The sequence below is a fragment of the Peromyscus eremicus genome, chromosome 18 (assembly GCF_949786415.1).
Source record: "Peromyscus eremicus chromosome 18, PerEre_H2_v1, whole genome shotgun sequence".
NCBI classification, from domain to species: domain Eukaryota; kingdom Metazoa; phylum Chordata; class Mammalia; order Rodentia; family Cricetidae; genus Peromyscus; species Peromyscus eremicus.
Window position 1 is genome coordinate 5,136,406 of NC_081434.1, and position 11,116 is coordinate 5,147,521.

The window sequence follows — 11,116 nt, forward strand, 5'->3', positions numbered from 1 at the left end:
CCCACACTCAGGAATCCCATTCACAACACTAAACTGGAAGCAGTATTATGTACACAAAAAACCTGGTTCAGATCCTTGCAAGCTCTGTGCATACTGCTTCAGTCTCTGTGTCTTCATAGGTGTGATAGTCATGTTGACTTAAAGGGCCTTGTTTCCTTGGTGACCTCCATCCCCTCCAGCTCTTATACTCTTTCTGCCTCTCTTTAGCATGGTTCCCTGAGCCCTGAAGGGAAGGTTTTGGTGGAGACATTCCCTTTAGGGCTGAGGATTCTAGGGTCTCTCATTCTCTGCACAATGCCTGGCTGCAAGTCTCTGAATTTGTTCCCATCTTCTTCAGGGACGAAGCTTCTTTGAGGATGACTGAGCAAGGCACTGACGTATGAGTATTTCATATGTCCTTAGGAGTCATTTTATTGCTACATGAATTTTACGTGTTTGTTTATTTAGAACAGTAGTATTTGGTTTTACCCTAGGTCCTGGGACTATCTGGTCACTAGTTCTTGGTCATCCATGCAGTGTTGGGTATGAGTTCCATCTTGTAGAGAGGGCCTTAAGTCAAGTCAGATATTGGGTGGTTACTCCCATAATCTTTGTGTCACCATTGCCCTAGCATATCTTGTAAGCAGAACACCATTGTAGATCAGACAGTTTATGGCTGTGCTGGTATTGATGTTTCTCTTCTGGTAGCATGCAGAGTATGTACCCTCCCATACCAAAGATGCTAGAATGTAGGGATGATCTTAAAAATAATTTTATACACACTTTCAGCCATAATATGTGAAGTTTTCATAGTATATGCCATATCGTTTCTATAATCCTAGAGACTAGATCATTACAGCAATCAAGTATTTCTAAACAAATGCCAGGAGAAAGCTACAGTATAGTCTATATTAGTGGTTCCAAAGAAATGTTATTTGACACAGACAAAAACTTGAAAAGCCAATGACTTATAAAAAATGAAATATAATGTTTAATGAACTTCAGAAGTGTCTTGAAACTGTGCCAGTGGCCACAGGAGTCAGAAATTAGTGGAAGGAAGATACTTCTTGGAGAAGGAAAATCATTTAAGTTCATCTGCTGATATAGAGCGAGACATAAAGAAATTCAACATGAAAGCAAAAGAGAAGGAAAGAGCTGGATAAGTATAAGAAAAGCAAAAGGGTTCTGGTGGTCATTGCAACTACATTTTCTGAAGGTAAGAAATGGTTTTAATTCTATAGCCCATTTCTTAATTGGACTGTTGGGCGTTTTGATGTCTAATTTCTTCAGTTCTTTATATATTCTGGATATCAGCCCTCTGTCAGATGTTGGGTTGGTGAAGACCTTTTCCCATTCTGTAGGCTGTCGCTTTGTCTTGTTGACTGTGTCCTTTGCTCTGCAAAAGCTTCTCAGTTTCAAGAGGTCCCATTGATTGACTCTTTCTCTCAGTATCTGTGCTACTGGTGTTATATTTAGGAAGTGATCTCCTATGCCAATACATTCAAGACCATTTCCTACTTTCTCCTCTATCAGGTTCAGAGTAACTGGATTTATGTTGAGGTCTTTGATCCACTTGGACTTTAAGTTTTGTGCACGGTGACAGATATGTATCTATTTGCAGCCTTCTACATGTTGACATCCAGTTATGCCAGCACCATTTGTTGAAGATGCTTTCTTTTTTTCAATTGTACAGTTTTGGCTTCTTTGTCAAAAATTATATGTTCACAGGTGTGTGGATTAATGTCACGGTCTTCAATTCCATTCCATTGGTCCACATGTCAGTTTTTATGCCAGTACCCAGCTTTTTTATTACTGTATCTCTATGGGCTATAGAACTAAACAGAGAATTCTCAGCAGAGGAAGCTCAAATGGCTGAAAGACATTTAAGGAATTTCTCAACATCCCTAATCATCAGGGAAATGCAAATCAAAAAAACTCTGAGATACCACCTTACATCTGTCAGAATGGCTAAGATCAAAAACACTGAAGACAGCTTATGTTGGAGAAGATGTGGAGCAAGGGGAACTCTCTTCCACTGCTGGTGAGAATGCAAGCTTGTACAGCCACTTTGGAAATCAATATGGTGCTTTCTTAGAAAACTGGGAATCAATCTCCCCCAAGATCCAACTATAGCACTCTTGGGCATATACCCAAGGAATGCTCAATCATACCACAAGGACACTTGCTCAGCTATGTTCATAGCAGCATTGTTTGTAATAGCCAGAACATGGAAACAACCTAGATGCCCTTCAATTGAAGAATGGATAAATAAAATGTGGTACATATACACAATGGAGTACTACTCAGCAGAGAAAAACAATGATATCATGAGGTTTGCAGGCAAATGGATGGATCGAGAAAAAAATCATCCTGAGTGAGGTAACCCAGGCTCAGAAAGACAAACATGGTTTGTACTCACTCATAGGAGGATACTGGATGTAAAACAAAGATGACTAGACTGCTACTCACAACTCCAGGGAGGCTACCTAGACAACAGGACGCTAAGAAAGACACAGAGATTGCCCAATTATAAAGAAATGGATGAGATCTACATGAACAACCTGGACGTGAGTGGGGGTAATGAAGGGCAAGGGTCGGGGGAAAGAGAGCTTAGGGGAGTGGGAGATCCCAGCTGGATCAGAAACAGAGTGGGAGAACAAGGAAAGAGAGACCATGATAAATGAAGACCACATGGGAATAGGAAGAAGCAAAGTGCTAGAGAGGTCCCCAGAAATCCACAAAGATACCTCCGCAATAGACTACTGGCAATGGTCGAGAGACAGCCCAAACTGACCTATCCTGGTGATAGGATGGCCAAATACCCTAACTGTCATGCTAGAAATCTCATCCAATGACTGAGGGAAGCAGATGCAAAGGCCCCAGGTGGAGCTCCGGGAGTTTAACTGGCGAGAAAGAGGAGGGATTTTATGAACGAGAATTGTTGAGACCAAAATTGGAAAAAGCACAGGGACAAATAGCCAAACTATTGGAAACACATGAACTATGAACCAGTAGCTGAGGAGCCCCCAACTGGATCAGGCCCTCTGGATATGTGAGACAGCTGATTAGCTTGAATTGTTTGGGAGGCACCCAGGCAGTGGGATAGGGTCCTGTACTCAGTGCATGATTTGGCTGTTTGGAACCTGGGGCTTATGCAGGGACACTTTGCCCAGCCTGGGAGGAGGGGACTGGACCTGCCTGGACTGAATCTACCAGGTTGAACTCAATCCTTAGGGGAGTCTTTGCCCTGGAGGAGATGTGAATGGGGGTGGGCTGGGGGGAAAGGCAAAGGAAGGGAGGTGAAGAGGGGGGAGGGCAGGGGAATCCATGGCTGATATGTAAAATTAAATTAAATTATAAAATAAAAAAAGAGAAATGGTTTTCAAAGTGCATCACTTTTATAATATTTCTGGATTATTTTTGTTGCAAAATAAAACATGACCATCCTCAAGTTCAATGACTATGTGCTCAAAGGAAAAATAGTTCAATTATGGAAGTCTGTGGTTTTGAAAAACTGCATATTAATAAGGAGAAGATATGACACTGTAGGTTTCTAATAGGTAAATAAAAGTTCCAAAGCTTGAACAGAGAAGTAGATATTCGTCAAATATATTTAGAGAGGAGAAAATTGTCCCTTTGTATCATGCACATGAATTATATTAGAATGTTATATGAAGATGTATCCTAGGCATTTCTGCAAGTTTGCAAATCCTGTTCTGATCCCAACCTGGTTTTACAGAGCATCATTGACAAACTGTCAGGTCAAGCTTTGAATGATTCCAGAAGAAAAGGAGATGCAAGCATTCCATCAGTAAATGCCACAGGAAAGAAAAATCTCAGACTACATTTATACATGAGGAAGAATTCAGAAACCATCTTAACTATAGTACATTTTATCGTATGAGGCGGGTCCATTTAATTACTTTGATCTAAAGGAATAAACAATAATTCATTAGAAAACCAAGAAATTGATTCATCACATAATCAAGGTATACAACTTTAGGTTATTTACCTTAAAATCTCTGCAATCTACTTCACAGATATTTGTTCATTAATGTTCATCACTGCTTAATACACAGCAGCCAGAATATAGAAATAGCTTAAATGTTCATTAACTGATGAACGGGTAATCAAAGTGGGCATATTAACACCATAGAGTCCTGTTCAGATGTTAGGAAATTAGGTAAGTGAACAGAGCTGGAAATGTTCATTCTGAGTGAGGTAGCCCAGACTCAGAAAGGTAAACACTGCATGTTATCTCTCAATTGTAGATGCTAGTTTTGAATCTTTAGATATGTGTATTTCATTTGGAATATGTGCAGGGGTCAGGGAATTAGTAAAGGGTCTGGGGACTCTGAGGGAAGAGAGGAAGAAAATGGTGATACAAATTGGGACAAGGGGAATAGTGGAAGAGGGAGGGTTGAAAGAGATGAGTATGGGATGGTGGGGTAGAGAATGGATGACTAACCCTAAGGACCTGAAAAAGCCATATGAAAGTTTCCCAAAATAGAAACATATACATAAATAAAATGTTTAACTGGATTTATCTTATATAATAGGTGACAGTGCCTCTACTAGATAAAACAAATAAAAAGGCCGGCGACAGGTATACTTGGAATCTATTTAGGTATGGGCATGTGAGTTTCCATATACCCTCAAATATTATAGGCTGTCGCCATTGCTTTTTGCTCCAGAACATTTTGGTTGATACTATGTTGCTGAAAATAATGTATGGTTGAGTAATAGAACACTGAGAAATCAAGGTGGTTCTGACATGGTCGCTTCATTTCTACTTACTAGCTTTCATAATGCTGAAGGTGCTATACATACTACCAGAGGAGAGGAGTAGTCTTACCCAACTGCAAACTCATTGGAGCAGTAGTGGTATGAATGGCTGGGTCTCACCAACCCCTTTCTAATTTTGTTTAAGGCCTGCCCCCTAAGACTGAATCCATACCCGACTTCATTATCAGGGCCAAGAACCTGTAGCTAGACAGGCTAGAGACCTAGCTAGTAGAGGAGAGCCTACTACTATTACGAATGTGCTAAATAAACACAATATTAAATTGACTCCTAGGAACTTACTATTATAGCTGTAGATTAGTGCATTTCGAATTTATCAGAAATGCTTCCTTTTGCATTGGAAAATTAGGTGGGGATTAACACAGATATCTGCAACTGGTCAGGGTGCAGAGAATGAAAGACTGTGGAATATTCAACCCTAAATAGAATGTGTATATCACACTCCCTACTTCTCCATGGCTCAGTGAGCATCTCCAAAGAGGAGGCAGAATTATTGTAAGAATCCTAAGAGGACTATGAATACAACAAAACAGAAATCATTTTCTGGACACAACAGGACAGTTCTACATATGAACTCACAGTAGTTGTGGCAGCATGCACAACATTGGTGTCAGTTCTAGGCTGGGAAAGAGGATGCAAAGTCATACTCCTAGCTGACAAGATACTGTTAATTGAGAACTTTTGGGGGTAGGGATAGTTTCTTTTAGGGTGTGGCCCTTGGTAGGTAGAACACGCTGTAGTAGATAGCCACACACCCAAGAGTATGTAGCCAGAATGAATTGGACTGGATGGGTTTAAAGAAAATTTGGGCACAACGTTGAGTGGAAATGGAAAGGGGAAAATTTCTGAGGAGTTGTAAGGATAAATATGGTAAAAATACAATGTATGGATTTCTCAATGAATTAATAAAAATGTATAGTAAAAATAAGCAGTATCTAAAAGCTCTCATGCTTGTTCAGTCACCATAGAGTTCACACACTCTTATTTAATTATGTCATGAAATACAAGAACAAAATACTGTTTAATTAAAGATATACAGCTCGTACCAGAGTCCAGGATGGTGTGAAAACATTTGGAGGATCTCAGACTAACTTTCAGAATTAATGACTGAACTTCAATAGTTTCTGTAATAGCTGTGATTGAATATATGCTGGAATGTTTAATCAGAAAGACTGGAGGGAGCATGTTTTACTGCTGACATTTCTGTGAGGTTACCTTCCCAATCTTCCTGCAATCTGCCCAGATGGTCTTTTCTCCTGAGTGTGGAGGTGCTGTATAAAAGATGATCCTGACAATAGTAATTAGATCTTTTTATTGATAAGAAGCTTTTAATCTGTGTGTTTCCTTGGACTTGACTTTTTTCCCCCACTCAGTACAAAAAAAAAAAGAGCATTTTCTATAGACCTAAACTTGATTTTTAAAATGTTCTGTGGTTGTTTCAAAGTCAATTGAAGGATGCAGGTCAATTTTCTTTAGCATCATTTTTCTTTTCCTTATTTGAAGTGCATGTTGACTGTACTTCTAAAATTCACTGTGAGTAAACACAATAAAATTTGCCAACAGGGAACTGGATTTTAGGATACAGTTCCAAAGATGAGATCCTGATCAAGAAAATGGCTGATAATTTAATGAAAAAAATGTGTTAATTGGGAAGATTTAAATGTTTGGAATTAACATTTTCCTAAGAATATTATCTTTATTCAACTCCCTACTGCTATTATGGTAGAGGATTGTATTATATATAAATAACTGACAGGTTAGTTTATTTTGGAGAAATTCACACAATGTTTATTTTTTATAATAACTGGATATTTTCTATCTACCAACCTATATAACTTCTTCCAAACATAAAATTTTAAAAGTACTTACTAAATTTTTATAAGATAATATTTGACAGACACAAAGGCTGAATTTAAGTCCATTTTCTAGTTCTAAGTGCATACTTGTCATTATAAAATTATAAATTCATCCTTTTCAATTAATAGATGAGCTAAAAAATGCAAGCATTTTCAGTAACTTGGCAATGCCTACATGCTTCCTCATGAAATTCCCTTTATATAACTGCGAAAACAATCATGAATTTCTGTCCTGTGTTTACAGTTTACATTTATTAGCTTTGTATAGTTTTATCATATGCATGTTATTCTTTAAATATGAGCTTTAATTAATTTTTTTTTTCAAAACAGGGTTTCTCTGTGTAGTCCTGGCTGTTCTGGAACTCACTCTGTAGACCAAGCTGGGCTCTAACTCACAGAAATAGTGAATACAACTTGAGAAGGATTAGGAGGCATAGCCTTCCTGGAGGAAGGGTGTCACTGGAGGTGGGCTTTGAGGCTTCAACAGTCCACACCACCCTCAGTGTTTCTCTCTGCCTATGAATCAGGATGGGATTCTCAAATGCTGCTCTAGCTCCTGCCTGCCTGCACACCACCATGCTCCACATCACGATGATAATAGGCTACACCTCTGAAAATATAAGCCAGCCCCAATTAAATTATTCCTTTATAAACGTTGCCTTGGCCATTCATGATGTCTCTTCACAGCAATAGGGCAGTGGCAAAGATGACTCCCAGATTAGAGCTTAAAGGATGATAGCCTGGAAGGAAGTGTCCCAAGCACATCACAGGATGATGACAGGCCAGTTGAGTTGGGAACTGTTCCTCTCTCCTCCCAAACTTTTGTTATTTAATAGAGGATAATTCAGGCTTCCACAGAGGCAGAATACATCTGGGATAAGGTCCTTTTGATGTTGTAGAATCTCATGAGGAAAGACAAGGCATCTCAGCATCTGTATGTGTTCAGCTGCCTCACAAATTATCTGTGTTCTAACCCCTGAATCTATGAACAGACTATGCTAAATGACAGTGGAGAGTGAAAGTGCAGAAAGAATTAAAGTCATAATCAGCAAATCCTAAAATCAAGGTGCCATCAGCCGTTCTTTGAGTGATCCTAATGTATTTTTAGGGAGCTTGGACTGGGGAAGAGAGTAGCCAAAGTGTGTGTGTGTGTGTGTGTGTGTGTGTGTGTGTGTGTGTGTGTGTGCGCGTGCGCGCACGCGCGCGCATGCGTGCTTCCCATGTGGAAACAGCAAATATAGCTGTGAAAATATACATTTTCACATCTTCTACACATGAAAAGTTTTAAAATTTTAATTGCACATTTCTTCTGGATATAATTAGTCCATTAGTATCGTTCAACCTGAAAAGGATATTGCATAAAACAAACAGTGGAAATTTAAGTTTTACATACCTATACTTTTTTCCATTGAGTGTGATCTATATTATAATTTTCTATGTATATTTTATATTAATATAACAAATCTGCACTCAGGTATCCTGTCCCTTTTTACAAAATTGATAGCATTCTGCAATCTTGTTTTATCACTTCACAATTTTTTTTGAACACTATATTTTAGAAGTAGTTATTTGAAAGGCTTACTTATACATTTTAATACTTTTCCAATCAACTACACAGAAATTTATTGCACTGAGACATCATGATTTAGTTTACAATTTTGCTACTGATATACTATCGATACATATTTATAGTTTCTTTATTTTTCCAATCTTATACTCTAATAATAATGACTTTTCAAAGTTCTTAAGTTTTTCACATTTGAATGTGGAAATATTATGTCTTAGTGTAATTACATTTTGTTATAACTCACAAACTAACAATGCTTAATTTTTAACATTTCTTTGTATTCCTTTTCCTGAAAAATCCCATCTTTGACTTCAACTTACTCTTTTCAAATTGACAAGTAGAAATTCACTATGTATGTGAAAGTTCCCTTACAACACGTCTATAAACACTTCATAATCTGCCATATATTGTTTTTCTTTGTAGAACGGTCAAATTTTCCATTCATTTTAAATATAAAACATAGGGTATTAATTCTGTATGTGCATCTCTGGTACATTGACTTAACCCTGATTTAAATATTAGGCATCGTCCTTTCGTTACTTTAAACATGATGACTGTATTTCCCTCCATTGTTTTAAAGGGTCAGTTTTAGTCACTTACCATGTCTTCTTCTGCTCACCTCCTATTAGACCGTGCGGACCATGTATGTATTCTGCTAGAGTTCATGGGATCTTCCCATTGCACAGGAAACGGCCAGTTATCCTAGAGGGTGTCACATGTGCTGTCACTTGGACATGAGGAGAGCTAGCCTTTCTTTTTTTTTTTTTATTTTTCAAGACAGGGTTTTTCTGTGTAGCTTTGCACCTTTCCTGGATCTCGCTCTGTAGACCAGGCTACAGCAAGGGATGACAAGGGAATGTTTTTCAGACAAAGGAAATCATTCCTTTTGACAGCTCACAGCTTACTTTCATGCCGTGTTCAGACACTAGTACAGCAATGGTCCTTTGCTAAAACATCTGAAATTAAATTAAACAACTTCAATCAAAAATAAACAAATCTAAAACCTTGATTTCTTTCTATACTATCGCAGCTTTCTATCTGGATATGATATACATATATATATATATATATATGTGTGTGTGTGTGTGTGTGTGTGTGTGTGTGTGTGTGTGTGACATATCAGCATTCATAAGTTGGAAGATACAGAATAAGGTACAATGGCATTAAAATCCACTGCTACAGGAACTTTTAGATCTGGAGTGTAAAAATATATCACATATCTTAAAGTAAAAAGATTAACTATCGTCACTGTGGCTATTTAAAAAAAAAACTACATATTAACTACTTATTAAAAAGTCAGTGGTATAAAAAGGAGAGGAAAGAGTATACTAGGTGTCTAGATAGGGGGACTGCTGCTGTGATGAAACATGGCCAAAATCAACTGGGGAAGGACATGGTTTACTTGGCTTACATACCCTGAGTCATAGTCTATTGAGGGAAGTTAATGCAGGGACTCAAGCCAGGCAGGAACCTGGAGGCAGAAGCTGATGCAAAGGCCATGGAGGGATGCTGCTTACTAGCTTGTCCCCCATGGCTTGCTCAGCCTGCTTTCTTATAGAACCCAGGACCAGCATCCCAGGGATGGCCCCACCCACTGTGGGCTGGGCTCTTCCCCCATCAATCACTAATCAAGCAAATGCTCTACAGGCTTGCCTTCTGCCTGATCTTAAGGAGGCACTTTCTCAATTGAGGTTTCCTTCCTCAGATGTCAAAGTGGGGTGAAACTAAACAGCAAATAGATTAAAAGTCTTAAAATTTCTCTCAACTTAAATTAATATACTGACTTTTCTTTTAATTTTACTTTGAATTCTAATTAATAGTTGTGTTCGAGTTCACATAAGTTATGAGTTGGAAATTTAAATCTTTCAAAGATTGTTAGGTGTAATATGGAATACATTTTTAAGTTTTAAAAATTTGGGGAGATACAATATAATTACATCATTTCCCCATTTGCTTTCCTACCTTCCACCTCCCATATACCCGTTCTTGCTCTCTTTCAAATTCATGGCCTTTTTCCCATTAAATGTTGTCGTATGCACACATACCCCCCCCACACACTGTATTTTGGAATATATATATGTATATATATGCATATTTAAGAATATATATGTACATATATGTATATTTATAAATATGTACACATATATATTTAGGGATATACATACATATACATGCACTACATATATACATATACATATACACATATACATATAAATATAATGTTGCTTGTATGTATGTTTTCAGGGCTGACTCTTTGGTATTGGATAACTAGTCAGTTTGTTCAATGGAATGCTGACAGCTAGAGAAATACTAATTTAAAATAACTGACTGAGTGTGTAGGATGGAAATTGTTTTGAGTGTTCTTTTCTTAAGTTATAGGAAATGTATTTTAGTAAAAATTGATAGAAGAGGAATATTAATTATGTTCTCTTAAGTTTATTTCATTTAGTCTTTGAGAATTTCATACCCATTTTAACTGTTTTGAAAATTTTGTTCATATAGACCTACTCTTGTATTTGTAAATTTTAAAGTTATAGGATTCAATACTTGCTTCAAGATAAGCCATGAAGCCACAGCTGATCCCTCCCAGAATGGTAGATGTTAACCATTCATCTTTCATGATGAAAAAGGAAGTTGGTAGAGTGACAGAGGTGTGCCTGTTTAATAAGACTGTTTGAGGAAACTACCTCCTCATGGCTTTGCAGAGCATCAGCCACCCTTCCCTTTGGCTGGGATGTTCAGGGCCTTCCTCACATAGTTGTGTTTGAGCAATATGTTCAATCTGATGTGAAGTAATAGGTAAGTTTAACTCATAAACATCCCCATTTAGTTGAAGAACAAAACAAGTCTATTTTTATTGCCTAAATAAATGTCAAGAGATTTGAAATCCAAACCAGAAAGTTCTAAGAAA